At 43.5% G+C, this 26,463-nt stretch overlaps 1 long non-coding RNA gene across 1 annotated transcript; it reads left to right on the top strand.

Moving 5' to 3' along the window:
• The first annotated feature begins 164 nt into the window (after nt 1-164).
• Nucleotides 165-26,463, top strand: LOC128905798 (uncharacterized). Its single transcript, XR_008464989.1, has 5 exons — nt 165-575; nt 1,540-1,638; nt 5,848-6,009; nt 22,237-22,411; nt 25,228-26,463. It is a non-coding gene; the product is annotated as an uncharacterized LOC128905798 (long non-coding RNA).

Genomic DNA, 26,463 nt, shown 5'->3' with positions numbered 1-26,463 from the left:
TTGAGGACTAAAAATGGAGTGGTTTACACTGCTGTTTTTTCAAGTGTGTTCTGTATTTCACCCTTCATCAGTGACTTACCTGTTTGTTTGGGTTGCTATTCCAGAATGTAAGTGCAGGAGAAGGAGTATATTCACCAAAGGTATAGAGAGACAGGAAGAGAGATTTGTGCAGAGTTTGGACGCGGCACAATAAATGTGAATCATTAACAGGCAAAGAGAGGAGGAAGGGTTAGAGGGGAGGACAAAGGTTATAGCGATATACGCAGAGGAGCAATCCAGAAAGCTGTATTCTGTGGGAAGGTGGATTTTTTTAAAACACATTTTTGGAAGGGATTTAAAACTTGAAAAAGGACTTGACTTATTTGGAAGCGTTTACGTGCAGCCAAAAAGTGATCTAGCAAGAGGCAAAGAATCAGTCAATACTAGTTCTATGTAGAACTGTGTATTTTATCTGTGTTCTTAGACATCTCCTGATGGTAATGTCCGAAGATATCCCAGCGATATATGGTTGATGTAACTGCCACATCAGTTACTGCCACCTCGTCTACATTCATCTTCCCAGAGTTTTTGCTTTGGTAGGTAGGGGAAGTTTTTACTATTTGTATCGGGAGTAAGAAAACAGATGGACTATTTAAAAGGGGAGGACAGTCACGTAGGACAGGAAAAAGAACTTCAGTTTGATATGCAATTAATTGGGGGCACTGTCAGCTATTTTAAAAACGTATGGAGGGAGGGAGGATTTCCTGCTCGTATGGAGGAAGCAACACTTGAAAACAGAAACATAAACTTCATTCCCTCAAATCTACTGGGAAAAAAAAAAAAGAGTGTCACACTGTTTGGGAGAGTACAAGACTGAACTGTGTGGTCACTATATACAAAATGAGAAAAAATTGATGGATGATCGCTTTATACAGTGTTTCCCCTACCACTGCTGATATTAACCTAGAGCTAGAAATCTGATGCCACAGCTCAGTATTTTTAGTATAGTGCTACACAAAACAGCAGTCTGATTTTGTCTGGAGGGGCAAAATGTAAAAAAGCTAACATAAAATTACCTTCTGCCTCATTAACATTTCTCTACATTCAGTTTTAATACTTGGATTCCTAACCTTGTATGGCTCCATATGCACAATGTATTTCATAGATTACTAGAGTAAGAATTCGCTTTTCATTCTCCAAAGATAAAAAGCAGAGCAGAGCACAAAATACGTGTCCAGCCCTGAGTTCCCCTTAATTCCAACTGTGAGATCCTTCTACAACATTCCCCTTTTTTTTTTTTTGCCTCCACGTTTTCTTTTCAGCACGGTTCACAGTTGGATGTAGACAAAATCAGGTGTTATCCCTATGACGCAGATAAACCAGAGCAGGAAAGACACCCTTCCTCACCTCGTCTTTTGGAGTGCAAAAATATACTCACTGGCGAGGCAACCCAGCAGTCAGGAGCTTCAGATTGGTTTGGACAGATGTCTGAAGGCTGCATAGCCCCATGACCTTCCCCACTAATCCCAAGTATTTCCTTCTCTTTATGTCTTCCTACAGGCTACCTCTTCTCTCCTCTGGTTCTCCCATTTCCTCTCCCTCTCTGATGCACCCTCTATCGCCAGGAGTCAGCAGCGGGGTCAGATTCCGCTCCTGCAGGTGAGAGAATGAGATTATTTCCTCCTCCATCTCCTCTTCCTCTTCCCCCACTGCTGCCAAGTCCTGCTGCAGTCGGTGTTTTTCCTTAAAGCCTCAGGTGCAGGAATTGTGCGATTATGCAGGAATTTCATCTTCCATTGAAAACAAAATGTCCCTACCTACTCAGTGCAACAGAAATAATGATCCACCTTTGGATGTAGGGAAAAGGTCGCTTCAATTTCTGAATGCTTGAACTTGACAACGTGGTCCCTCTCCCGGCTCCTCTTGCAGGCAGCGGCACTCAGCGCAGGTATAGCTAACAATCTCTACCTGTCCAGCCGGCGCACCCAGCCGTTGTGGTGGGAGGAAAGAGTCAGTCCCAATTGCATTTTTGGGGCAGGAATGCCCGTGCGCAGGGCAGAGGCACAAGAAAAGGAAAATAAAGGCTGTGACAGCTCTGGATCCCTCATGCCCACAATGCTGTAGAAATACTATAGTTCAAGTAGTCTCTCATTTTAATAAAACAACTGTATAAATAGGACCTTGTGGAATTAATATCAATTGATACTCTGATCTTCAAACCTTTTACATGGCTGCAGATTTTGGAGCTATCACTGTTCCTGTCCAGTTGACAGAAATACTGATAACCAGCGGGAGGAATGATTCATGATTATTAAAAGCCCAGAGGTGGTGGGAGGAAAGCCATCTCTGCCTTAGCTCACACGGAGCAGTCACCTCTCACCTATATCTACTGAATCATTTGCTGGATCAAAACAACTGGGGCAGAAATAAGGTCCCAACTTCCTAGTATGGGTTAGTTTAGCTTCAGAAGAAGAGTAAGTTTAAGTGTAATTTTTACACAGAATAGTTACAGAATAGGCCTCATACTCATGCTAAGTTGTTTTTACACAAGGGAAAGTTTTAAAAAGGTGTATATACCAGCATTATTTTGACTGACTTAGCTTCTATTGATGCCCATGGGGCGGTGTCACACATGGAAAATTAATGGAAACGGCATCTCAAAGCACGAAAATTAATGGAAGCAGCATCTCAAAGCACGATATAAAGATATCACAAGTAAGTAAAATTAAGTTGGGGTTGTTTTACAAAATCAAAGGTAGAAGGAAAGAGCAAGAGAAAATTCAATTCTGTTTTAGGGGTATCCAGCAATATATCATAAGCCCAGTTCTGCTTTTTACAGCTGCAGCCTCCTGTCAGTCCAATGCTAGAATATTTTCACCTGCAAAAAATCTAGACTGGATGGACAGAGACTAAAAGAAAATGACTGTGAACTAAGTATCTGAGGTATTGGAAAGAATATTCAAATATGAGCATTAATTGAGAGTCTAGAGACCTGCATGCCTACGCTACATTAACTACTAAAGAAGACTCAAAAGCTTAAAGTATCTGCAACAGGGTGTGGAGTTTTTACTGTTAGGAAATGTGCCCAAGTCCAGCCCAGGTTAGAAACTACTTGGGCCCATTCCGTGGTAGATACTGAGTTGTGTATTAATCACTCACACTCTAGTTCCCAGCCTCCATGTGTCATGGATCATCACTAAAACCTGAAGGATCAGGTGGAGGCCAAGGGTTAGGCCTCTGTGGAATTTATCATTTCTCATTACAAATATCTCTGGATCGGAGAAGAGGCGTGGAGTTTCCCTCTGCGGATAAACAGGAGGCGGTGGTTCCCAGAAGAGTGAACTAGTCAACAGCGATAAGACTATATCAACTTAAAAATGCAACAGTCCAAACACTAAAGCAGGATAAAGTGGTCTGTGTACCATGCAAGGAGGTTACAAATATGCATATCATGTGCTGTTACTGGTGATTACCAAACCGAGAGATTCTTTTTTATTAACTCTTTGGGGATGAATACTCTCTTTGTTGTTGTTTGTTGCATTTGCAAGGGGCTTTTGTTCCCAGATGTTTATTCTCAGCCCTGTAGTTCTTGTGTCAGTAGTCCTCTCCAAACGTAGTCCTAGCTCTATGCAACGATTAAGAGTGTTTTCAGGCTGCTCGGCTCACTAGTCCTTCTTGTCAGTCGCCTTCCAGCTTTCTGAACATGCACACGTTCTTCTTGTGATTTCTAGGCACAGTGTCCCCTAGCAGCCCCCAGTTTTGCTGAGCTTCCCCTGGCTGGTAGAGCATTTTGTTGAGAGCAAAGACTCTTCAAGAGGAAGATTTCCAGCTAAGCTCTGGAGAAGCACTTCCCACTTGCCAATGTCTTTCATCACCTTCCCAGCTTTGAGAGGTGGCGGTGATCTCCCCCTTGTCATCCAAGGGCACTGATCATCCAAGCGCACTGAGAAGGAAAGCGGTCTCTTAAGATGCCACTCCAGCGCCGCCTGAGATGCCTCCAAATATGCGCCTGCATTTTCTGTTTCATTGACAACGTTGTCTCACACATTTTTGGGATGAGAGAACCACAAGTCAAGGCAGAGGCCTTTCCCACCAGGGTGAAAGGGGTAGGACTCTTAGACAGACAAAACCCTAGCAAACTCACTGCTTGCAAAGCAAGTGACAACACATTTGAAAAAAAAAGATACTTGACCCATTTAAAATAAATCCTGTTTACTTTGCTTGCTTGAATAGAGTTGCTAATGTTAGCAGGAGGAAGATGAGCAGAATGTGGCACTACTACCTTCACTCTGCATTTGAATTTTCTGTAACACATGCATTTTTCATTTAGAATTTGACAGACTTTTTCTAAAAGAACTTTTTTTTTTTTTCTCATAAAAACCAGAAAACCCATAGTTGATAGGCTGGCAGTAGTGACCAGCATGGAATAATTACTCCTATAACACAGTTAAGAACATGCAGAAGGATCTGCAGGATCCATGCAATGTACATTTAGGAACAACCAGGCTCTGGACTCGTGCTTTGGTTGTCGGACCACTGTGGTAGTGATGCTGTTGGTACGCGGGGCCTTCAAACAGGTCGTCTGTAAACATGCATTTGAGTCCCTAATTGTATGCAATACAGTTTGACCTTCATCTCTAGGAAACTGTGTTTGTGTACCTGGCGCTCTTTCTCTCTTGGAGCTGGCCCTTAACTTAGGCTGGCCCTAAGATGTGTAGTTTGCAGTTTCTTTTTTCAGGCTCGGTCCTTCTGTGGCCCTCAAAACTGGGGAAGGCAATCCCTTTTTAATTTTGATGCCATTAAGATTCCCTAAGCCAACCTATCTTGTTTAGGACTTCAGGCATGGTTTGCTGAAGAACCTGGGGCAATGTCCTGGATCAGACATAGCACTGCTGGAAGTGAAACAGTAGCTACGGATATGACCTGCTCAGGATACTGTGTCAGTGCTATCCCCTGGCTTGGCTATCGCAGGCCAGATTTGTAGAACCAATAGGAAAGTTCGCAAAGCAAGGCAGCCAGGGCTGGGTTATTTTTATTACACTCCATTTCCTCGCAGCTGGCGAAAATAGTCAGGACCTTCCAAATCTGACCCAGCTCGAATTGCGAGTGAAAGCTGAACATGAAGCGAGGACCAGGCAGTGTCTTCTGGTTAGTAACCCATTCCCTTTGTCATGCCCCATTTCAGCAGCAAGAACCTACAGCTCAGTATGCGCACTCAAACCAGACGACATAAGTGCTAAGTGAGAAGATCTCAACTAGTTTTAACATCTCCAAAACCCCAAGGCAAGACCCCAAGGAAGATACCGTGCATGGCAGTGGGGTCATGCACAGCCAGGAAGCCCCCAGGACAGCGGGGGTTGCAGCTGGAGCACCACCAGGGCTGCAGACCAGGAGGACCGAGCTGCTGAGCTGAGCCCCGGGCAGTCCTCAGGGGTCCCAGCCCTCTCCCAGCCACGGTGTCCTGCTGGGGCTGTGCTTCCACTGCTTACCTCCCCCCAGAGAGCTCCCGGGCCAGGGGACAGCAAAGCGCCCAGCCCCTGCAAGATCAACCATTGCAAGAGGGAGAGGGATGGTCTTATTCGAGGAGCTGTTACCGGTACCAGTAAGCACACCGCAGTGCCTGCTCCCTGCCTGCTTACCCTGCATCTGCTCCTGAAAAACACCACTGAAACTAGTCTTGGGCCATTGACTTTGCCTGTCACTCCAAGACTGGGATTTGGGTTTTTTTGTTAAAGATGGTTTTCCAAAGGGGCAGATAATTGCTGTTCATTCTTTAAGTGTAAAAAAAAAAATAAAAATCTTTCTTGTTATATATAATTTTCTCGCATAACTTAGAATTTTTTTTCCCTCTTCTCCACTGCCTGGAAGTGCGGTGCAGGGACCCAGCACAGCATCTGGAAGGCTGCTGCAGCCCCACGGCTGAGCTGGATGCCCACACCAGCTCAGGTGCCGCTGGCGCTGGAGGGAGAGACGGCTGCCCAAGCCTCATCCATCATGGGAAAGAAATGCCTAAAGCAGCATGTACTTAAGGTAACCGCCTCCCAGACGGCCCTTTACTCAGGACATCCCAATATTTTTGTAGTTATGCAGCAGCGCTTTGGGCTTAGGTTTACCCTGAGAAGCCAAAATGTTTACCATTTTCTGTAACAGAAGCAGAGTTTAAATGAATTATTATAATAATATCTAGGGACTGTGTTTCCAAGATTTTACCACATGTAAACACAATCATAAGCGTAATCAATGTCAATGACTTCCATTTAATTCTCAGACAAAGTTTGCTTTTAAGTACCACACCAGATTTAACATGGCCAATGATAAATGGAATGCAATTAGTTCTACTATCTGCTTTGATTATATGCTAAATTATTTCTTACAACAGACCATTTATTATCCAAAGCTAATGGTTATACTCTTGCATTTAACAAGTCTAATATATCATAAACCATGGCAAACTGATAAGTTTCAAATTGAGATACTGAAGTCTAGAAAAAAGTCATTCCATGAATTAGTTTCGTCTAATAAATCCTTGTCAATGCCCAAGTCATCATTTTCACAAAGAAATCTTAAACTGTACGAATTTTGTATGGATTTCTCATCATTATATAAATAAAAAAATCTTAATTATGCTGCCTCTTAGTGATTTACGGTCACTTAATGAATATATAATCTTAAGGAAAATGTCTGAATTTAAATGTTCTTATGGCATTTTAAACATAATGCCTCTTCTAATTGTTAACAAGACAATGATTACTTTTTTTCCCCTGAAATTTATCATGAGCTTACCATGGTAACTGCAAATTAATGAAGAGAGTGTAGTCCCTGAGAATACAAATATTTGATCTTATGAATTGTTAGCCCTTATACTGCCACATTGCTTGCCATGGAGCTTACTCAACTGCTCTGCACTCTAAATTTCCATTATCACCCTGTCCCTTCAGTATGTGCCTTCTTCATGTGGACCTAATCCAGCTGAGGAATGTAAATGCCTTACAAAATAAAAAGCTGAAAAGAGGTAGCAGCAAAGCACCTGATCCCAGAAATCATTTTGGCTGAAAACATAAGTGCCTGGACTTGAGGAAAAATGTCTTGCCCGAATTTTACCATTTCTGCAACGTATTAATGCTACCTTGTGAATGTCAGGCTTTGCTATTTTGATGCCTGTTGAAATTCCATCGTGGCAAAAGCAGGGTACACAAAAAATACCAGATCTCCAAGACTGTGGAAAGTCTTCCTGTAGAGTTAACTGCTACAGTGGAAAGAGTACTGAGCTTTTTAACGTGCCACACTACACTGACAGCCTCAAGTCTTTAACAAAAAAAAAAAAGAGCAACACAGAATTACTAAAGGGACTTTAAAAATTCAACTGTAAGATTTAGAAAGAAAATAATTTCTTCACATTTTTCACCCATATTCAAATTTCCTCCTATCATCAAAGGACAGGTCTGTCCCACTTTGATTTGTTTTATTCCAGACTTCAAAATAATGCAGGCACAGCAAATTCCAGTTGTCACTTAGAGAAAATTCCTTTCTTTCATAACATAAGGGGTTACAGAAGGGAGCATTTAATTCCCCTTTCTGTGGTTACCTTAATAACAGCAAGCCAGGCCCTGGGCCACCTACATTGGGGTGCTCTGCCCCCGTCACCCCACACACACTCACCTACCCCCTCCCAAACCCCCTTTGCTCTCCCAGTCCTTCCTCCCTTCCCTTCTACCCACGCCTGGCTGCAGCCCCACCAGGCACACCTCAAAGTCTTACACTCTTCTGCAATTTCCCTAATGTTCCTTCTCCCTTTTATCTAATTCCTCAGGGATTTTTTCTCATCCAAGTAACTTCCCCCATTTTCCAAGCTCCATGTTTTCTTGCTCTGTGTTGTGCAAGGGACAGTGCAGTTCAGCCGTTCTCTGACTCAACAGTAAACTTCTCAACAGTTTAATCCCCCTGAAGATGACAGGAAGAGGTGATCACTAGGGATAAAGGCAAACTCAGAAAATGTACCAGTGTTTCATGACGAACATTTAAACCCCCCCCAAATACCATATTGTTCTCAGTAAAATCTTAAAAATCAGCAATCATGGATTGTCCCTTCTGCCAAGGACTATGTAGAAATGGGGCTGTACAGGCATCTTAGCATTTGTCCTGAGAAGAAAAAGAAATGGTCTAGACATTCAAATCATCCTTCTTCCTCTGCTGTCCGTACAATGTGTTCATAAATCTGTTCACCTTGAATGAAAACAGCAACCATAATAGGGAGATTTCACATGGGTAATCTCACTTGCAGGACCACAGCTAAGATGCTGCTGTGTTTGGTACCCTTTACTCTAAAGCTTTCTCCCATTATTGTCTCTGTAAGCTGTATGCTTTCTAAATTCTGGGCAGAAGAATATTCCCATCATCCAGATGACATCCTGTCTCCTGCCAACATTTTGGCTGGGATAACATTTCCTTGAGGTTCTTCATCTTGATAAAAGAGCCCTCAACAAACTCTGCATGACTGGGCTCAGGCTGCCTGAAGCAGCAAGCTCCGCTTCTCTGCCGCAAAACTCTGTTGTATGTATTCATCACCCCTGCATTTATCACAGCAAGATTCATAAAGATTTTTGACAGATGATACATGACTTCTAAACTTCACTTTTCCAACAGAAATACCAGGAAGTGTCAGGCAGCCTTTTATTTTTCAGTTTGAAGGAAGGCTACAGATACCGATAGCAGCAGTCTGTCATTGCAGCAAGGGCAATCCATCATACGCACTATACATTCCCCTCGGCTCCAGTCGGATACAGCTCTGTGATCTTAGTACTCCAAAGTCCGCGTTTCTCCAGGCGAGCTTCTGGCTATTTCTAGGTAGTTGTGTTAAAAGTCCCATCTGAAGCAGGTCTTGTCTTCAGCTTTTTCTGCCAGGTAGAAAGGTTTTATCTAACAAATAGAGTTCTCCTGGTGGGAGGGCACTGGATAAAACTCACATTCTGCTCGTTGTTCCTGCCTGCAGCAGAGTGGCTGCTTGCACTGAGATAGGCATCAGTGGGAGCTCAGCGATCACCGGCTCTGTTTACCCGGTCAGCAGTGGCTTGGACCAGCCGCAGCGCTGCCTCCTCCCTGGCCGGCCCTTGGCAGGCTACCATGAGCGAGGGATGTTAGGGGACCTAGGGAGAACGTGGGGCTGTGGAGAAAGAGGAAGACAGGGATGTGATAGCGTGAGCTAGGATTTCTGCAGTATGAAAAATAAGGCATAAATTGTGAGAAGCAGAGGTGGTTACTGCTGCTGTCCGTGGAGCAAATTGTTTCTTCCTACCACACCTTAGATGAGCTTCTATAGGATGGTGACACCACAAAGCCGTGGGGCCCATGTACCATTTCCGTCTGCCAGAGTCCCACATGGGAGACTGAAATCACACGTTCACACGGCATCCTTAATGACCCAATGAGTGCGGTGTAAAATAGAGGTAATAATAAAGTGCTGCAGTGAAATCCCTTAGGCGGTCCCTGATGAGAAAGCCCGCAGCCCCGTTTCCCGCAAGACGGGTGCTGATTTCTTCCGATGGCAGTACCGAGCTGTCACTGCGGTAGCTTGCTTTAGCGTGAGATGCCAGCTGCGCGATACCATTAGCATTCCCCATCAGCCACGGCTTATGTCTCTCTCTGTGCACAACGTTGGAAAACCAGGTCATTCTCTTGGCTCATCCTCCTCTGATAACTCCTCTTTTCTTCCACTGCCGGGAAGCTGAGGACAGCGTAATTAGTTTTCACTAATGTTCAGCTCTACGTGCAACTGCTTTTGGCTCAAGCCAAAAATGAAGTTTTCACATAGTTTGCGTGCCCTAATAGGAGGGAAACTTGAGACAAATTTGAGAGGTGCCCATTTTCCTTGTGTTACAATGATTCAGCTGATATTTTTCAAAAGACCACAAAGAACACTAATGACATATTAAGCTTCCAGCACTCGCAGAACAGAGAATAAATGAGTGAGATTGCAGTGAAAATACTAAGTTATATACCTACCCATGCCAGATAACAACTGGAACTGCAGGGCTGTTATAATGAGCAACTCGAAATCATGCCCTTAATCAGAAAAACTGCCCGAAGTTATATTTAACTGCTTGGGGTTTGCAGGAAGATCAGAATCCTGATATTCCAAAGAAGCTACAGGGGAAAATAAAAAGGAAAAAGTCAACCCAAACCCCAGAGCAGAAGTTCAGGTATTCATAATAAGACAGTAGAAATGATGGCTTTTAAACCTGTGAGAAATAAATTTTGAGCAGAATGTATGGAGCGTGGTACAGAGAGATAAAGCAACACACTTTACTAAAGGTCAAGTGATGTTGTGCTGTGGATAAATACATAAACATAAATGCCCATGAAGAATTATCTGAATGGTACAGCGGAGCTTGTGTATTGGCAGGGTAACTGTATCAGTAATTAAAGCTGCATTAATGTGCTTGAGTGGTGCTCTGAAAGTGTCACTGTAATGGCAGTCATGGCATCAACTGAAGCAACTAAGCTGTGAGAGGAGGAGCGATGAGCTACAGAGACTCCTTGCCAAGAATGTGCTTAGAATTTAACATACCGGAACACTATTAAAAATAACATGACTTAAATAATAATAATAATGAAATCCCTGCAATATTAGTGTCCACTGCAATAATTGCAAAATCAACCGAATTACATGCAGTATTTCAGGAAATGAAATACAAAGCAGGGAATGTATTAACAGTCAGTCATTCACATCCCCTCATCACCAGGTGGGCTCTTTGGAAAGAAGCGCACCAAGTTTCAAGGAACGAAATTGTGTTTTATATACCTCAGGGGGCTGGGAAAGATCAGAGGGACCCTGAAATTGCAGTTGGAATTGGTGACCCTGGAAAAATTTAAATTCCTCTTTTGCAGTGATTTAGGTTAGGAAGTCCTAAACATGGGTGTATAAGCTGTCCAAACCTCTGCAAACAAATATGGATCCGTTCATTCAATTAGGTGAAAGTTACAACTCACTGGGGGAAATATATCAACCAGAAAAGTTTGGAGATGGAGTTAGTGCAAACTCTTTTGCTTCTAAAGAGAGAGAAATAGTTCCCAAAAAGCTCATACTCAAGCATAGGTAATCCTAACTGCCCAAATTCAGCAGAGTAATTTTACAGAAGCCGCATATACATTAATTTTACTGTCACCATTATTCAAATAGGATTTGGCCTGAAAGGCCACACAACAGTTAAACTTGTCAAACAACTCCAGATATAATAGAACCCCAAGTTCAAGGTATACTTCAGATGTGCGGTGCTAATTGCAGATATAATTGTCTTATTTTTCAGCTTCATCTCCTGCAAGCCATCAGGTTACAAATAGGTTGTGAAGAAATAACTCATTTTTCTAAGTCCAATCACATATTACCTGTTTCCTGAAGTGGTTAATTTAATAAAAGCTATTTCAGTGGTATCCACAACAATGTGATAACGAGCATCATCTCAATCCTCTATGTTGTATGAAAGCATTGCTTTGGTTCACAATGGGACAATCACAATTTCATACATATATGAGACCAATACTAAGGACTTAGTGGCTACAGATGATGTGCAAAGAATTAGTTCAAAGAACCCCAGGACAGAAGTCCTTCTTTGAATCATTTCCAGATTCATACCTTGAATTTTAATTGTGCTTAAAATGTAATTTTCAGCAAAGAGCATTTTACCACAACTAGGCTTTTCTTATGCATTGCAAGAAGGGAGATAAAGGAACTTCTGTGATGCTTTCAGGCCCAGATTCTTGCAGCCTACGTTCTACATGATATTTAGACTATGTAAATATGGGCAATATAAGCAGTGGTCTTATTTGTAATGCAGCTACTGAGCTGTTAGGAAGAAACCTAAACCTTGCAGTTGCCTCCTCCCATAAAACAAACGGTGCCTTTTGCATCACGGGAGGTGCAGAGTAAGTACCCTCTCGTTAGATCCTCTACTGAAGAGGATCACAGTGTAAAAAGCCCTGCTCTAGGAATGAGCTCTGCAAATGAAAAAATACAAGAAGCCACAAATGTTTTACGGGGAAAAATAAAGAAAGAGATTTCCATATTCATATTAAAATATATATTCACATTACAATAAATGCCCTTTTAAAAGCATTGCATAAGATATTGCAATAGCTCTGGTGTGATCCCCTGTTCACGCCTTATAGTTTTCTTTACAGACAGAGAGACACCTCTTCCCACTGCTGGCCCTCGGCCACCTGCTGCTGCTGGCCCTTTGGGGCTCACCCTGCACACCATGTGCATCCAGGCGCTAGTGGGCCATTGATCAGTTACTGGCACTTACAACTGAGTAGAGACTTCCAGGGCAGAATCAAGTGACAAGAGCAGAGGAGGCAGATTGTAAAAATCTGACCAGCCATTGTAACAGGCACCAGAGGACAGCTTGATTTTGCATATTAGCTTCTTTGTTTGTCCTTCTCTAACAGGTAATACCTCTATTGCATAGTAAATGAGCAACATTATTTGGTATTTTGTGTATGATTAAAAGCTAAAAAACCAAGCCTAAGTCCTCTTCTTATTTCTGGCACCCAGTGACCTTAAAGTTTTCACCAAACTGTTGCTCTAATATTCTTGTAGTCACATATCAGGAAGTGGGAAAAGTAGAAAACACTTGAATCATAAAATCACACCCCTCCTGAGTTGGGAGGGACCCAGGAGGATCACTGAGTCCACCTTCTGACTCCACGCAGGGCAACCTAAAAGTTAAGCCATAGATCTATGAGCGTTGTCCAAATGCTTCTTGACTACCGACAGGCTTGGGGCCATGACCACTTCCCTGGGGACCTTGTTCCAGTAGAGATCTCTCAGAATACCACCCAAAAGCTGTGTAAAGAGACATTTTGTTGACAGCACTGTCATGGAGAACGCAAACCTTTGCTGTGATTGTGCAATTGTGTTGCAAGGGCATGAGAGCATAACAACGGTTGTGTAGGAAAAGTAGGTCTGTGGGACTGAGCTGAGGCCCCAGGCTCTGAACATGAGCCAGCACAGTGGAGCTGCTCAAGTAGAAGACTTTGCTTCAAAGCTGGTGGAGGCACTACCATGGTAACACCTGCAGTCCTTGGATCTGGTCCAGAAGGTTTGGCTCCAGCACCCGTGGACCATTAACATTTACGCAGTGCAATATATTACTAATAAAAAGCAGTTCTGTGTGGGTCCTTTGTCCTGCTGGTGACAAGGAGATTCTTTCCACGGTTCCATCCACGCTGGCATCTTTTATAGGAAGAATGCTTTCCAGAGCATTAATTTCTCACAAAAAATGTTGTGGAAGGAGCCTGTGATCTTCTTTAGGATCCCCAAAAATGTAGCTGTAACAGAGCAAGATCTGCCTTCCTTCATCTGTCTGTTCATTAAGAGAGTATTTTGTATGCAGATCAGCTTTATGTGCCTCCAGCTTATCACAGTTACACATCTAAAGCATCACTGCCCTGAACACTATCCATAGGTTGTGGTCTTCTACCCGATCCCATGGGGCATACACAGCACTCACCTCATAGGTACAGCCAAACTGAGAAGGGATATTCATGGTACTTCTTTTTAATAAAATAAAATAAAATGATTGGCCCACTTCCCTCTGTCTGAAGAAATATTTTAAACAAGAAAATACCCCGATGAAAACATTCTGAAAAAGATCAGGGCAGCAAATGACCCAGTAGAGTACTTGGCTCTTTGGGCAATCATACTGCTGAGCAAAGAACCATCTTCTCACTCTGTGCATCGTAAATCCTGTCCTCAGTTCTTAAAGTGTTCACAAATAATCTTTCAAAATAGAGTATAAAATGAGTTTCTGCGTATCCATGTTACGGGCAAAACCACAGGCTTCCTCCAGCAGCAAGCCTCGCTTCTGAGGGGCAGCAGGTTCCTCCAGCATCACCATAAGTTACCGTAAGCTCCTACACTTCATGGCCCATGCCTGATGCTAAATAGGAAGTTTTATTGCTGAAAGGAATTTTCTGAATATTATTGAAATTATTTTTTCATTCCATCTCAAAAATACTTAGATGACATGGTCCTAAAACACATACAACTAGTCCAAGCTGTATTTGCAAGTGCAGGACAATTTTTATATTTGTGTGCTTTTGGAAGTGAAAAGGATGCAGACCAGCACTTTTAAGTTCACAGCTGATCCTTTAAGGATGATGTAGTCCTTACAGAGCAACTCATCACAAGCTGCTACGCACTCTTCCTCTGAAATTCAGGTCCCTTTAACGTTCCTCACAGTGTCTTTCATGTTCAGTGATAAGGAAATCACGGGTAGGCAGGCATGGAAATGTCACTGATGCTGCTCGTCTCGAAGAAACTTTGTGATGCCTTTGACTAGGCTGTGTTATAACACAGACGGTGTCAGTCTTTCCTTTTATCTCTCCAACTAAGACACTAGCATGACAGAGCAAACACTTCCAGGGCATCGCAGGACGTGACATACGGAGCAGGAGGGATGTCGTGTCAGCTCTTGCAAGCCCCAAATGGCCAGGGAGCTGTGGGTTGGCCTCCTCTGGCCTCCTGCGCTGAGCTGAAGCTTACCACAGCTGGCCATCTTAAACTGGGTTCAAAGAAAGGCCAAACCAAACCCCAAACCAAACAAACAAGCCCTATGTGCCCTTACAGGCTTATCAGCAGGGCCAAAGCTTTTCTTTAATTTCTTGCTTGCTTGTTTGTGCGGAGAAATCTGCAGTCACTTAACAGGCTTGGCATTGTGTGTGACTCCCGGCATCAACAACTAGGTCAACTGTCAGGGTAAAGCACCGTACACGCGAGAGGCTCGCTCGGCTCAGCCGGTGCCTGCCGATTATATTTTGGGAATTAGCTGGGTAGAAGAGAATGTCCTCCCAGGCATGTGCTACCCTGAAACTTCAGTCCGTTTGCACGAGTCATATGAAACCTCTTCTTGGCCCCAGCTGAAAAGGGTGCAAAATCCACGGCAGCTACAGGACTGAAACCGTGGAAAGTGCAGGGGGTTTCTCTTCTCCTTCCCTCACTGCAGCACTTGGAACTGCACAGGAATCAGTCGCCTTTCCAGCACCCGACGCTTTACAGGGCTTGTGCTGTGTTCAGAGAGTATCAGCTTTCCAAAGCGATGCAGATAACTCTTGGGTAAGATAAAAGCGAGAGGATAAAGACCTAGGATATATTTTCTAGGACTATTTTTATTTGCCGTATGAACATAATTCCTATCACCGCCTTAGGCGAAGACAAATGAAATGGCAAAGATGACAGCTACCCTTACGTCTAGGCAGGCAGATCTCCCCACCCTGCCAAAGCGTGGGTTTGCCTGCTCCGTCTCTAGCGGAGCTGCCTCTGTTGTAGTGCCATCAGTGTGGAAACACTGCTGCGAGAACATATTTTTGGCCATCACTCAGAAACTGCTGCCAGCCCTCCGCAGAGCCTGGGAGACCTTTTACGCTGTGAGTTTGCCTTTAAGGGAGAAGTCCGTGCAGAACAGATGATTTCTACATCACTCTTGTAGCTCAAATCTTCAGATAATCTGTAAATGAAAAAAACCAACCAACCAACAAATAAAACTGACAGCTCTGCAGAGTCCCACCTGAGATATACTATTGCTCTAAAAGCCAAGGCATTACACCCAGCTGCTTTCCAAACTCACCCATATGATCTAATTCTCCTTGGACCAGGACTCCAGAGAGTTTGTGGCTGCACAGCAAACGCAGAGATAACAATCAGAGGGACACTTCTGTCCTACCTTCTCCTTTTTTGATCACTTGAAGCCTAATCTTCCATATTACCCATAATTTGTAAAATTGCAGCCAAGCAATCTCTCTACAGCCCTCTCTGCCCCTCCTTTTGCGCTCTGCCCAGCATCCCCTGCACACCCGATGACAGCACTTAACCCTATTTCAGGAACTATGGAGTCAGAGGGGCTTAAGGGAGGCTTTGGGGGAGGTCATCAACAACCTCCTGGAGAGGCTGCCTACACAAGGATAGCAGTGGAGGTTGCCAGGGGACATGGCTGCCCTGCCCAGACGGTATTGCTGTGTGGTTGCACCTCGGCACGTCTGCTCCACTTGTTGAGGTACAGTGGGAAAAGATCTGAGCTATGGGGAGTAAGCTGGAATTTTGCAACATGCTGTCTGTCTGCCTGCAGTAGAAGTAAGCTGGAACACATTTTAAAAAGCCCTCCAAGTTTGGAGCAGGGGTGTCCAGATAAGAAGCTTGTGCAAAAAGGTATTGCACTTTGAATTCACACTCTCACTCACTTGTCAACAGCTTATTTCCAGGGTGGATAAGCCTGAAGATGGAAAAGTCTTCTCAAGCACAGAAACACGAGTAACAGAAATGCATCAGATAATGACAATATAGAAAAGGTGTAGTATGGATTTCCATTCTCTCTCATGATGAGAGGAGAAATGGACAGCTGAAGAAACTGAAATGTGACACATTCAGAAGTGATGTGAAGTTAAGTTGTGTTCTCATGATGGATAGTTCAACAGCGAGACTCCAGCTACTAGACATTATCGATAGCAAAAAATTCTGTAGGAATCAGTGAGGGCGTGAATACTAACACCAGCGTTTGGAGTTGCAACAGTTTGAAATTTTGAAAGCAGTCAGGGTTTACCCCAATCCTCAGCTAATCAAGATTAGGACATTTCTTGCCCATTCCTCTGCTGACTACTAGCAAGGAAAGGATATAGGACTACGTGAGCCATGTGGCTAATCGAGCAAAACAGCTGGTGTGGCATACACAGGGATGTCACATTAAAAAGTGGAGCGACTTTGGAATAGTTATAGCCTTGGTGACAACGGCATTCCTTTTAAACAGTTTTTCACCCACTTGTGTATTTCACTTCTTGTACAAATTCATTAATAACTTGAAAGTGAAAAAAAAATGTCAAATCTAGTGAGCGAACTACCCAGTGGCTGGATGGGAGGTGGAGGCTCCCAGGAGTGTTTTTGTTCACTGCCCTTTAAAAACAGATAAAAGTCTGATTACAGGTATGTTATGGCCTTAGATATATGCTAATTCTCAATCATAATTAGCTCTGCACACTCCCTTTCCACAAACTGACACTTCTAAGAAATCTATTTAGATATATATGAACTCTCTGTAAAAACAGCCTACTTTGAATATTAAGAAGTCAAACTGAAAAAAATAATCACACAAGCAGAAATATCCAGCAGTCTGTGCACATCGCCAACTCGGCAAAGGACATATCAAGTATTACATCTCACTCCAATACTCCCATTTCTCTGCAAGCACCAGCTTTTATCAGATCACAAAGTCTGGATTAATCCATCGGGCTGGCAGCGTGACATTAAGACCAACGGGATGTGCGAGCTGCCGAGGCAAAAGGTCTCTCTGCAACGAAGCGAGCCAGCCGCACTGTCGCAACGCTTGCTAAGGGATTGCGAGAGCCTGAGATATTACACGGGTTTTCTGCCTAATTGCCGCAGTGAAGGGATCTGCACATTCATTACATGAAAAAAATCACAGTCTGTGTAGAAAAACTTGCAGGTGGGGGTCGTTAGTGGTATCAGAAAGGAACAAATATCTCTAAAATGCAATCGTAAGATTTTTTTTTTAAGTACTTATTTTGAGGTTTTTGGAGCTGACAAGGCTGCAGTTTGCGCATTACTATCAGTATTATGGTCCTGAGCAAAGACGCACAGAAACGCACCCTGCTCTTCTGCCCGACCAGCCCTTGCTCCGCCGTGTGTTCTTCACACAGACACAAGATCCACTTCACCACAGAGATGTGAATAATTTACTTTTATCAGAAACAAGCTAACATGGCAAAGCAAACTGATATGCCGTGCGTACCCCAGGCACCAATCCTGTCTCCCTGGACACCTCCTGATGCTGATGCGGCTCTGAGCAGGGCACTGCATCAGCCCAGGGAGGTACAGATACACCTACGTGTGTGACCAGCGGTGGCTGCCTATGGAGGAAAGGGAAGGCAGGAGAGCAGAGCCAGCCAGCAGAGCCACTTGACAGTTTTCCTCAGCCCCTTCTCTGCTGTGAACCCCAAATTTCTGCTCTCATTCCTGCAGCACTGCCTTGCTGCAAAACATACACATCTCCTCAGCCCCATTGCTGAGGGCCAGATTTCCATGACTGTTAAGCATTCATATTCCCAAATGAAATTAATGGGAGCCGTGGATGCGCCAGACTTCAGGAAGCGCAACGTTAATCCCTCCGTGCCCTAGGGCATGCCTATAAGGGAAAAACTGCCCTACTTTAATTAGATCAATTTTAAAATGTGATATTTTAATATTGAGACTTTTGCAACTTAAGTAGTTCAGACAAGGCCTCATGTTCCCTATCCCTACCGTGTCTACAAAAAGGACTGTTTCTGTTGAACAGGCTTAATTGTGTGTAAAGCCCCTGGATGAAAGGGGCTGAGCCCCAAGCGTTCCTGCTGCGTTTGTTATGATGGCACTTCCCAACCAATCCACGGTGTTTGCAAAGAGCCAAAAGGCCACAGGGCTTCAGTTCCCTCCCTCAGGGGGAGACCTCCAGCCTCTCACTTCTGTTTCATCTCACCCCGCTGGCTTTGAGCAGGGAGTCAGACTGGGGACCCGCAGAGGTCCCTTCCAACCTACATTATTCAACATTTCTCTCTGAATACCTGAGAGAGCTTCAGCTTTCGTTTCTCCAAAAGCCATAGAAACAAGGAGTGAAGGCAGGTCCATGCTGAGCACGTTGCTTTGTGAAGTTACGCAGGTCTCACGGGGAGGCTGCCCTATTTCTGCCTGGTCTGCACTGCAAAACTGCTGCATCTCCTCCAGGTGTGCAGCATAGGCACATCCAGGCTTTCCCAATGGGCTCTCTCCTCATGGCCATAGCATACGGTAGCTCCGACCAAGCTGTACTATAAATATAATTCCGTATGTGTAACTCCTCCAAACCTAGTGATGCAACTAGAGGACCAGGTCAGGATAAGCTGAATATACAAGAGATTAAACCCAGGCTCAACTTTTCCTCCTGGTACCCTGGAAACCTGTGAGCCTCTGGGCCAAAAGCTCCCAGGAGATGTTGTTATTTAAGAGATGGGGTGGAAGAAACTCAAGGCCCATCCCCAAATCAGGGCTACCACAGCACAGCAACCAGAGTGGTCCCTCACTCATAGGTCACCATTGCCTTGGAGGGCTCCTGGAGGAGAGGAGCAGGTCGATGTACAACATGAGAGGAAGAGCTTTGAATCTGCAAACAGGAAAAATATACTGAGAAGAAGAAAAACAGATGGAAGGGAAGAAGTCAAGAGCAATTAACTTGCTCAGAGATTAAATAAAACACACAAAACACCATTAAAGACAGGAAAAAATAGTTACTTTCCTAATAATAGTTTTGTAAGCAGTTGCTGCAGCTAGTATAGGGACCTTGTTCAATTGCAGAGGAAGTGGTCCACCAAGCACTTTTGTGAGCAATACATGCTCTGCATTGTCAGAAGCACTGTCTGCCAAAAAGTCTCCTTTTTCTAAATGGGAAGAACCAAAGCTTTCCATGGAGTTACTGAACAGCCAGATGACCTTCCCCTCCACCATAGCCAGAGGTCATTTCTTTCTCATTGGCAACTTCCTGAGCACATTTTTACCTGTAACACAGCTAGAAAGACAGCACTTAGACAGTTGGTTTCAAATATCATAAAAATCACAGCATCACAGAATAATAGAATCATAGAATGGTTTGGGTGGGAAGTCCATCTAGTCCAACCTCCACTGTAATGAGCAGGGACATCTTCAACTAGATCAGGTTGCTCAGAGCCTCTTCCAACCTGACCTTGAATGTCTCCAGGGATGGGGCATCTACCACCTCTCCGGGCAACCTGTTCTTATGTTTCACCACCCTCAGCGTAAAAAAATTCTTCCTTATGTCTAGTCTAAATTGACCCTCTTTTAGTTTAAAGCCATTGCCCCTTGTCCTATCGCAACAGGCCCTGCTAAAAAGTTTGTCCCCATTTTTCTTATAAGCCCCCTTAAGTACTGAAAGGTTGCAATAAGGCTTCCCCTTCTCTTCTCCAGGTGGAACAACCCCAACTCTCTCAGCTTGTCCTCATAGCAGAGGTGCTCCAGCTCTTTGATCATCTTCATGGCCCTCCTCTGGACCTGCTCCAACAGGTCCATGTCTTTCCTGTGCTGAGGGCTCCAGAGCCAGATGCAGTACTCCAGGTGGGGTCTCACCAGAGCAGAGTAGAGGGGGAGAATCACCTCCCTCGACCTGCTGGCCACACTTCTGATGTGGCCCAGCATACGGTTGGCCTTCTGGGCTGCAAACACCCATTGCTGGCTCATGTCCAGCTTTTCATCCACCAGTACTCCAAATATAATGATTCCAAGTTGAACTGTACCATTTCTGTCCTTTTCTAAGCTCTCCTTTACTGGGAAGTGCATCTTTGCAGCCAGCGCTTTCATGGTAAGAACCAGCAGCCCTACTAGTAGAGTTGCATTTCAAATTAAATCTAAATTTCTGCAGTTGATGAGAAAAGACATCCTGAAAAAGGCAGCCATTTCCGCAGCAGGGCCATTCTCACCCTCGACTAGGGTGAAGACCTGGGTTCAATCTTTGCTCTAACACTGCTTTGCCAGGAGCAAGTCAGATCCCTTCCCAATCCTTCGTTCTCCTCATCCATAAAACAAAGATATACGAGTGACACATATCACTTTGAGATTTACAAATGAAAGTGGTATTAAAGAGATATTGTTGCTGTTCTTATTTATTATTATTGACACTTTTACATCTCATTTCTCACCTGCAATGTGTTAGGTATTACCTCACATGAAATTCGTAACTGCATCTACCAAATTTGATTGTTTGCCATCCAAGTTGTGCTTTAGGCAAGAAAAGGTGCCTCGTTATCTTACAGCTGCTTTGAATTCATGTAACAGGTGCCAACAGTTCTTCTAGCTATCTATCTTGTTCTCAATGCATGCCTTATCTTAGGAAGGTCATGTTTCACGTTGTATTTTCCAAATCCAGGGAATTCAGTGCGAGTGCCTGTCTATATTCATTGTTTAATTTAAATAGTTGATCCAGTTACTAATTCACCCAAGCAGAATAAATGTGATTCAAAGGAATTTGACATGGAAGAATCTAGTACGTTATTTAACCCAAGTCCAGAGAGCTCAGTAAAAAGAGAGACCTTGAATATTTTCAGCTGCAGAATAAACAGAGGGCAGAGAATAAAATGTACTCCTTGCCTGAACTCTGGAAAAAACTTTTAGAACAGAGTCAAAGACAAAATATCCAAAATGCCACTGCTGGGTGATCACTCATCCTCTTAAACACGGAGCAAGTGCTACTATAAATTTGTGTGCCTCCTGTGAGGTCATTTCATTCTGGTGAAGGAATGAGTATCTCTCCAACGAGGAATATTTTACTGGGAGAAAACGTCCTGTATGGACTCCCAAACTCTATGAACACGCACTAACTCACCTTTAAAGTAATCTTTTTTACCTCACTTTGGCTAATACACATTGCTAAACCACTAGCCTGGCTGTGTTTCAGGCCTTTTCATAGGCAAAATCAACATCGTGCTACACAGCAGTAAAAAACCAGGCCTGAGATGACATGGCTCGCGACGGTGAGCAGGCCGGAAGGCATGTTTGCTTGTTTATCTGGGCCTTGCTGTTAAAATTCACCTCTTGCACGTAACACAGATTGCAATTTTAATATGCTTCAATTGTATCCCCAGGGTGTAATCCTATTCCATACATTCAACAGAAGCTTTGCAGCTGAATTAGTCTGACAGGATTTAACTTTATATTTCTTCAAACACAGCAAAGCTAACAACAGCCTTCTCCCAGACTCAACCACCATTTTCAAAACCGAGGTTTTGTTTCCACGTCTAAGACTTAACTACTGCGCATTTCAGAGTACACTCATCACCATAACCTTACCCCTGAATTAGAGGAAAATCAACAGCCATGCAAAAACTCCCAGAAATTGAATTGATGAAGACCATAACACTACTGAAAAGACATTACGCCAAGCAGCATTTTCATTTGAACATCAGATTAAAACTAACTTTTTTTTTTCTGCGCTTTCATTAATGGGCAACGTAACAACGCTGCATTCACCTGCAGCTTCTATAAGATTGGAAAAATGGAGCCTTGTGGTTCTGGTTTTGTGAATAAACCCCCTGAACTCTCCTTCCCGGTGACAGTCAAGCCAGAGAAAAACATCCCGTGAGAAAGCAAATGTGTAATGGAGGACTTAGCTAGATCTTTGGAGACCATAACATTTCTACAAACCTCTTCAAATTTCTTATGTTTTCTGCTTTTTCCAGGGCTGGAAAGATCAGTTCCAAGCTCAAGAAACACTAGAGAACACCAGTTTTCATGAATTTTTCACTGAAGATACTACTCGCACCATCTCTCTGCCAAGACCAGCCTTTCCTGAGGCTTTTCCTGCAGGCTGCTTCTGTTACTGAACAGGACGAAGAAATCTCGAATAATAGAAAGGTGAGCAAAAGAAGCCACAGGTCATCAAGCCTGATGAAGATGCAGCTGTGCTTTGGACAGAGGCTTGGCTGGTTTTAACTGACTGCTCATTCTCGCTGTATTGTCCATATTGAGCATTTCCAATATACTGCCTGAATTTTAGCACTTCTTGAGTTCACCTGCCCATTGGTAAAAACACTACTCTGAGAAGAGGGGGAAGACTTTCCACTACCATTTGGGGAATATACTTAAATATCTAAATTCACCAGCAGGTAAATCACTGCCCTTTTGGCAAATTAAAAATAAACAGGCAGTGATATGTTAAGCATCACACAGCCAATGCGGTCGCCCTGGAGGTATGCTGGGCAAAATGAGACTTCAGCTCCTGGGAACCTCGAGTGAAACATTAGCTTTGCTGCACGTCTGTGAGGAGCCAGCCATACTATCGTTTATAGACTGTGAGAAACGAGGGCAGAACTAGGAATCACAAGATGAGCTGTACTAACATTGCCCTCTATCAGAAATTTTAAGTAAAAGTAAAATGTACACGATTTATGAGATTTGTATTTGGCAGATATTTTTGTCGTAGTTAGCAGAAGAAATGTATAGCCGCATATAAACCACAAACACATACATAATTTTATTTACGTGAGGACATGATTCAGTGGGAGTCGCTGCGTGAATCAGCTGCACAGCTCAGTGCTCTTCTACCTTCTGAGCCTCCCGCTCTCCCACCAGCTCTCTCCTTCCAAGCGCTGGCACATATACAGCCACTGAGTAGATCAGGTTAAAGAACTGATTCAACTGAAAAATAACAGGAGGTGGAAAAAAGGTTGTTTTTCAGCCACGTGAGTCGGCTGCGTGGCCCCAGACTGCTTGTGGTGGTGCAGCACTGGGCAGAAGGGGAGGTAACGCGGGGTAGGACCAGCAGGCAAGGACACAGAAGGGAGACGGTGACTTTCTAAGCTGGCTCTGATGTCAAACAGTTTCTTATCGAGCTATGCCCTAAAACCTTTTCTAATATAATGCTGTGGTGGGAAAACATTTGGCCACAATTGTAACCAAAGGCCTTGAATGAGAGGAAACCAAGAAGTTAATATAATACAGTAAGTTATTCAAATTGTTTTTTTAAAAATAATTTTAAAAGGAAAAATCTCTAGAAAGGTGATATAGAAGTGAGACAGAGCTTTTTTTTTTTCCTGTCAAAACCGCTGTGGTAATATCCCATATTATCTCTATTCTAGCCAGCAACTTCTGTGTTCAAAGGTGCCTCCTACAAAGGCACAAGGGATGTCCTGCTTAGTTAAATGAGTGTTTGCAGAGCTGGGTGACAAGTTATAACAGTTAGTACTTTGTTGTCACTCGTATCTTCACAATCTTTCATAAAGTGTAAGTTGGCAATCCATTATTGCTATTACTGCTGCGATTATATATTGCTTCCATTTTTCAGAATATACAGACATGTAATTCACTTAAATACTATTCTATGATACTGAAATTACCTAAAGGGAAATTTAATTCAGTGAAGATTCACAGTGGAGCTTGGGCATTTAACTCCAGTGCAGTGACATCCAGCATCACTGGTGTCTGCAGAGTTTATTCCTGGCTGCTCCCATGGCTCCCAAAGCATCCAACCGTTCTGCTGACAGACGCCTCTGGGGTCCCCCGGCAAGTTCTGCTGGTGCAGCCAGGCCGGCCAAGCTCTGCCGTGGATGCAGGTGTGCTGGCCAAAGAGGACATTGCCTGACTTGGCATTATGTGAGAGCGGGACTAACACGAAGCCTGATGCGGCAGCTGAATGGATGGAAGTGCTGAATGTGTCCCCAGGCACTGCTGACAGTACAGCGTGACAGCTTTCCCGGCCCCTCCTGATCAGTCCAAGCCTGGAGCTAGAGCCCCACAAGAAGTCCCCATCAGCTTCTCTCTACAACAGAGCTCTAAACCAGAGGCTCAGATTCACGACAGCACTGAGCTTCCCAGTGCCCCCTTCCATAAATCAGGTGCTTTCCCAAATATCTCAGCTCCGAGTCCAGCATCAGTAGGGTCCTCAAGGACTCTCTGCCCTGCGCTGAGTCAGTGAGGCAGTGGTCATGGCTGTCCAGGCGGAGCACATACTCAGGATCAAAAATGCTCTTCATAACTTCTCTCTGATAGATTTGGAACAAGGCTTTGGACGCAGATTTCAAGTCCCTCTGAGCACCTTCTGCCCCAAATCTTTTCAGGCATGCTGGTTTAAGTCCTTCTGCACCTGTCCTGATGCTGCCCACATTATATAGAATAATTAAATGCTCATATGCATAAATACATATAAACTTCAATGGGGGTAATTCAGAAATTTTTAAATTATTGGAAAATTCAAATTTATTATTTTCCTCAAGTCCTTGTTCCGAAGCCGAAAGCCAGGAAGGCAGTTTTATAACAGAGAAGCAGCCAGGGAATAGACACTCTATTTCCTTCACAAAGCTCGGCTGAAGAAAATATACCATTTCTGCTCCAGTTTGCAAACATCTTTTTTCAAAGACTTAAATTTCAATCTTAAGGTTGTGTCTCCCAGGCAACATCAAGAAAGATTAAAACACAATGTGCTTTGGTAGGTATCTTTTATTAAAATGCTTTCAAAAAGCCACCTCCAGGAAAAATAAAAGTAAATAACAAAGTAATACAAATTTATTTTCTCTCCACTTCCTTTGAATAACTTTTGGAAAACAGTAATATTTTTTCTCTCATTCTCCTATCAGTCAAACTGAGGGAGGCTGGAGAACAGGGTCTGATACTGCAGTTTTCCCATGTCACACAGAACATCACGATCTTACCCCATTGTATTTCTTATTTTTCAGATATTTGAATCCTATGAAACTTGGCACTGGGATATATGTATAGCAACATTAGTCTTTTCTATCTTTTGATCAACAGATATTCTCAAGCTTTAGAAAATATAGCTTTCCATTTTTAGGTCTTTTACCCCAGCAAATTGTACAGAGTCTTTCATTTTAACACCTTTATCACCAGAATAAAAAAATCCCACCAACACATTCATAAAACTGTGATCATGTTAAAAAATATTTCCATTGTCTTCAGGAATTCATTTTGTCAGCTTTTGTTTGTATAAGCCTCAGAGAATGCCAGAAAGCAAAGGAAATCTATATCATCCCTGCCAATCTCCGTTGCATATGTCATCTACATACCAAAGAAGAACACGCAGCTCTGCAGAGATCATTGCAGAAAATTTGGCTACAAATTAAAACAAATAAATAGAAACAGAATGGGTAAATAATCAGAACTTGAATAAAATCTGTATTGCCCTCAGAAACACTCAGAGATGTCAAGAGTCACTGCACTAGAACGAAACGCTAAAATCTTTTCACCACATTCATTTTGGAAACATTTGTCGCCGTGAGGGAATGTGGAATGGAAACCTCGACTCACTAAGCAAATAAGAGGGCTTCCACAGGACTGAGTCCTTGGATGGCTTCTGACAGCAGCCTGCAATGGGCTTTTTGGCAGAGGCTCCCGCGCAGCAGGCGCGGATTCCCCGGATTCCCCAGCTGGGAACTCCTCATCGCTGCCTGGTGTGGTACACATGCTCTGGGTCGTGTAAGCCCTGTGGGACTCTCCTAGCCCTGGGTAGTGTTACTTTCACCACCAGGATTTTCAAACGGCAGCAGCTACTTCCACAACCCATCTCAAGTGTTCTTATTTCCACTCTCTGAATCTAAAAAAGCAACCATTTCACGCAGCTGGTAAAAGATCACACCTAAGGGCAACCCTGCCCCCCTGCTGCCTCTTGCCTAACTCATAGGTAAGCTTTCTCAATCCTAAGCAGTTTTACCTGCAAATACCTCTGCGCACCCTGCTGAACACTCAAGTCAGTCAGTGTTTAGCCTGTGCATAAGAGTTATCCTGAACAAAAATGAGTCATTCAGATACTCAAAGCTGAATACACCCCTATGTGAAGGTCTTTTTTTGACATAAACTTGGGCTGTAGAATGAGATTTGTACGGAATGATTTGAAGAGATAATTATTTAAACAAAAAATACAACAGAAAACAACAGAGATCAAAAAGACCCACTGC

Source organism: Rissa tridactyla, chromosome 2, assembly GCF_028500815.1.
Source record: "Rissa tridactyla isolate bRisTri1 chromosome 2, bRisTri1.patW.cur.20221130, whole genome shotgun sequence".
Classification (NCBI taxonomy): Eukaryota; Metazoa; Chordata; class Aves; order Charadriiformes; family Laridae; genus Rissa; species Rissa tridactyla.
This window is presented reverse-complemented; position numbering and strand designations above follow the sequence as displayed.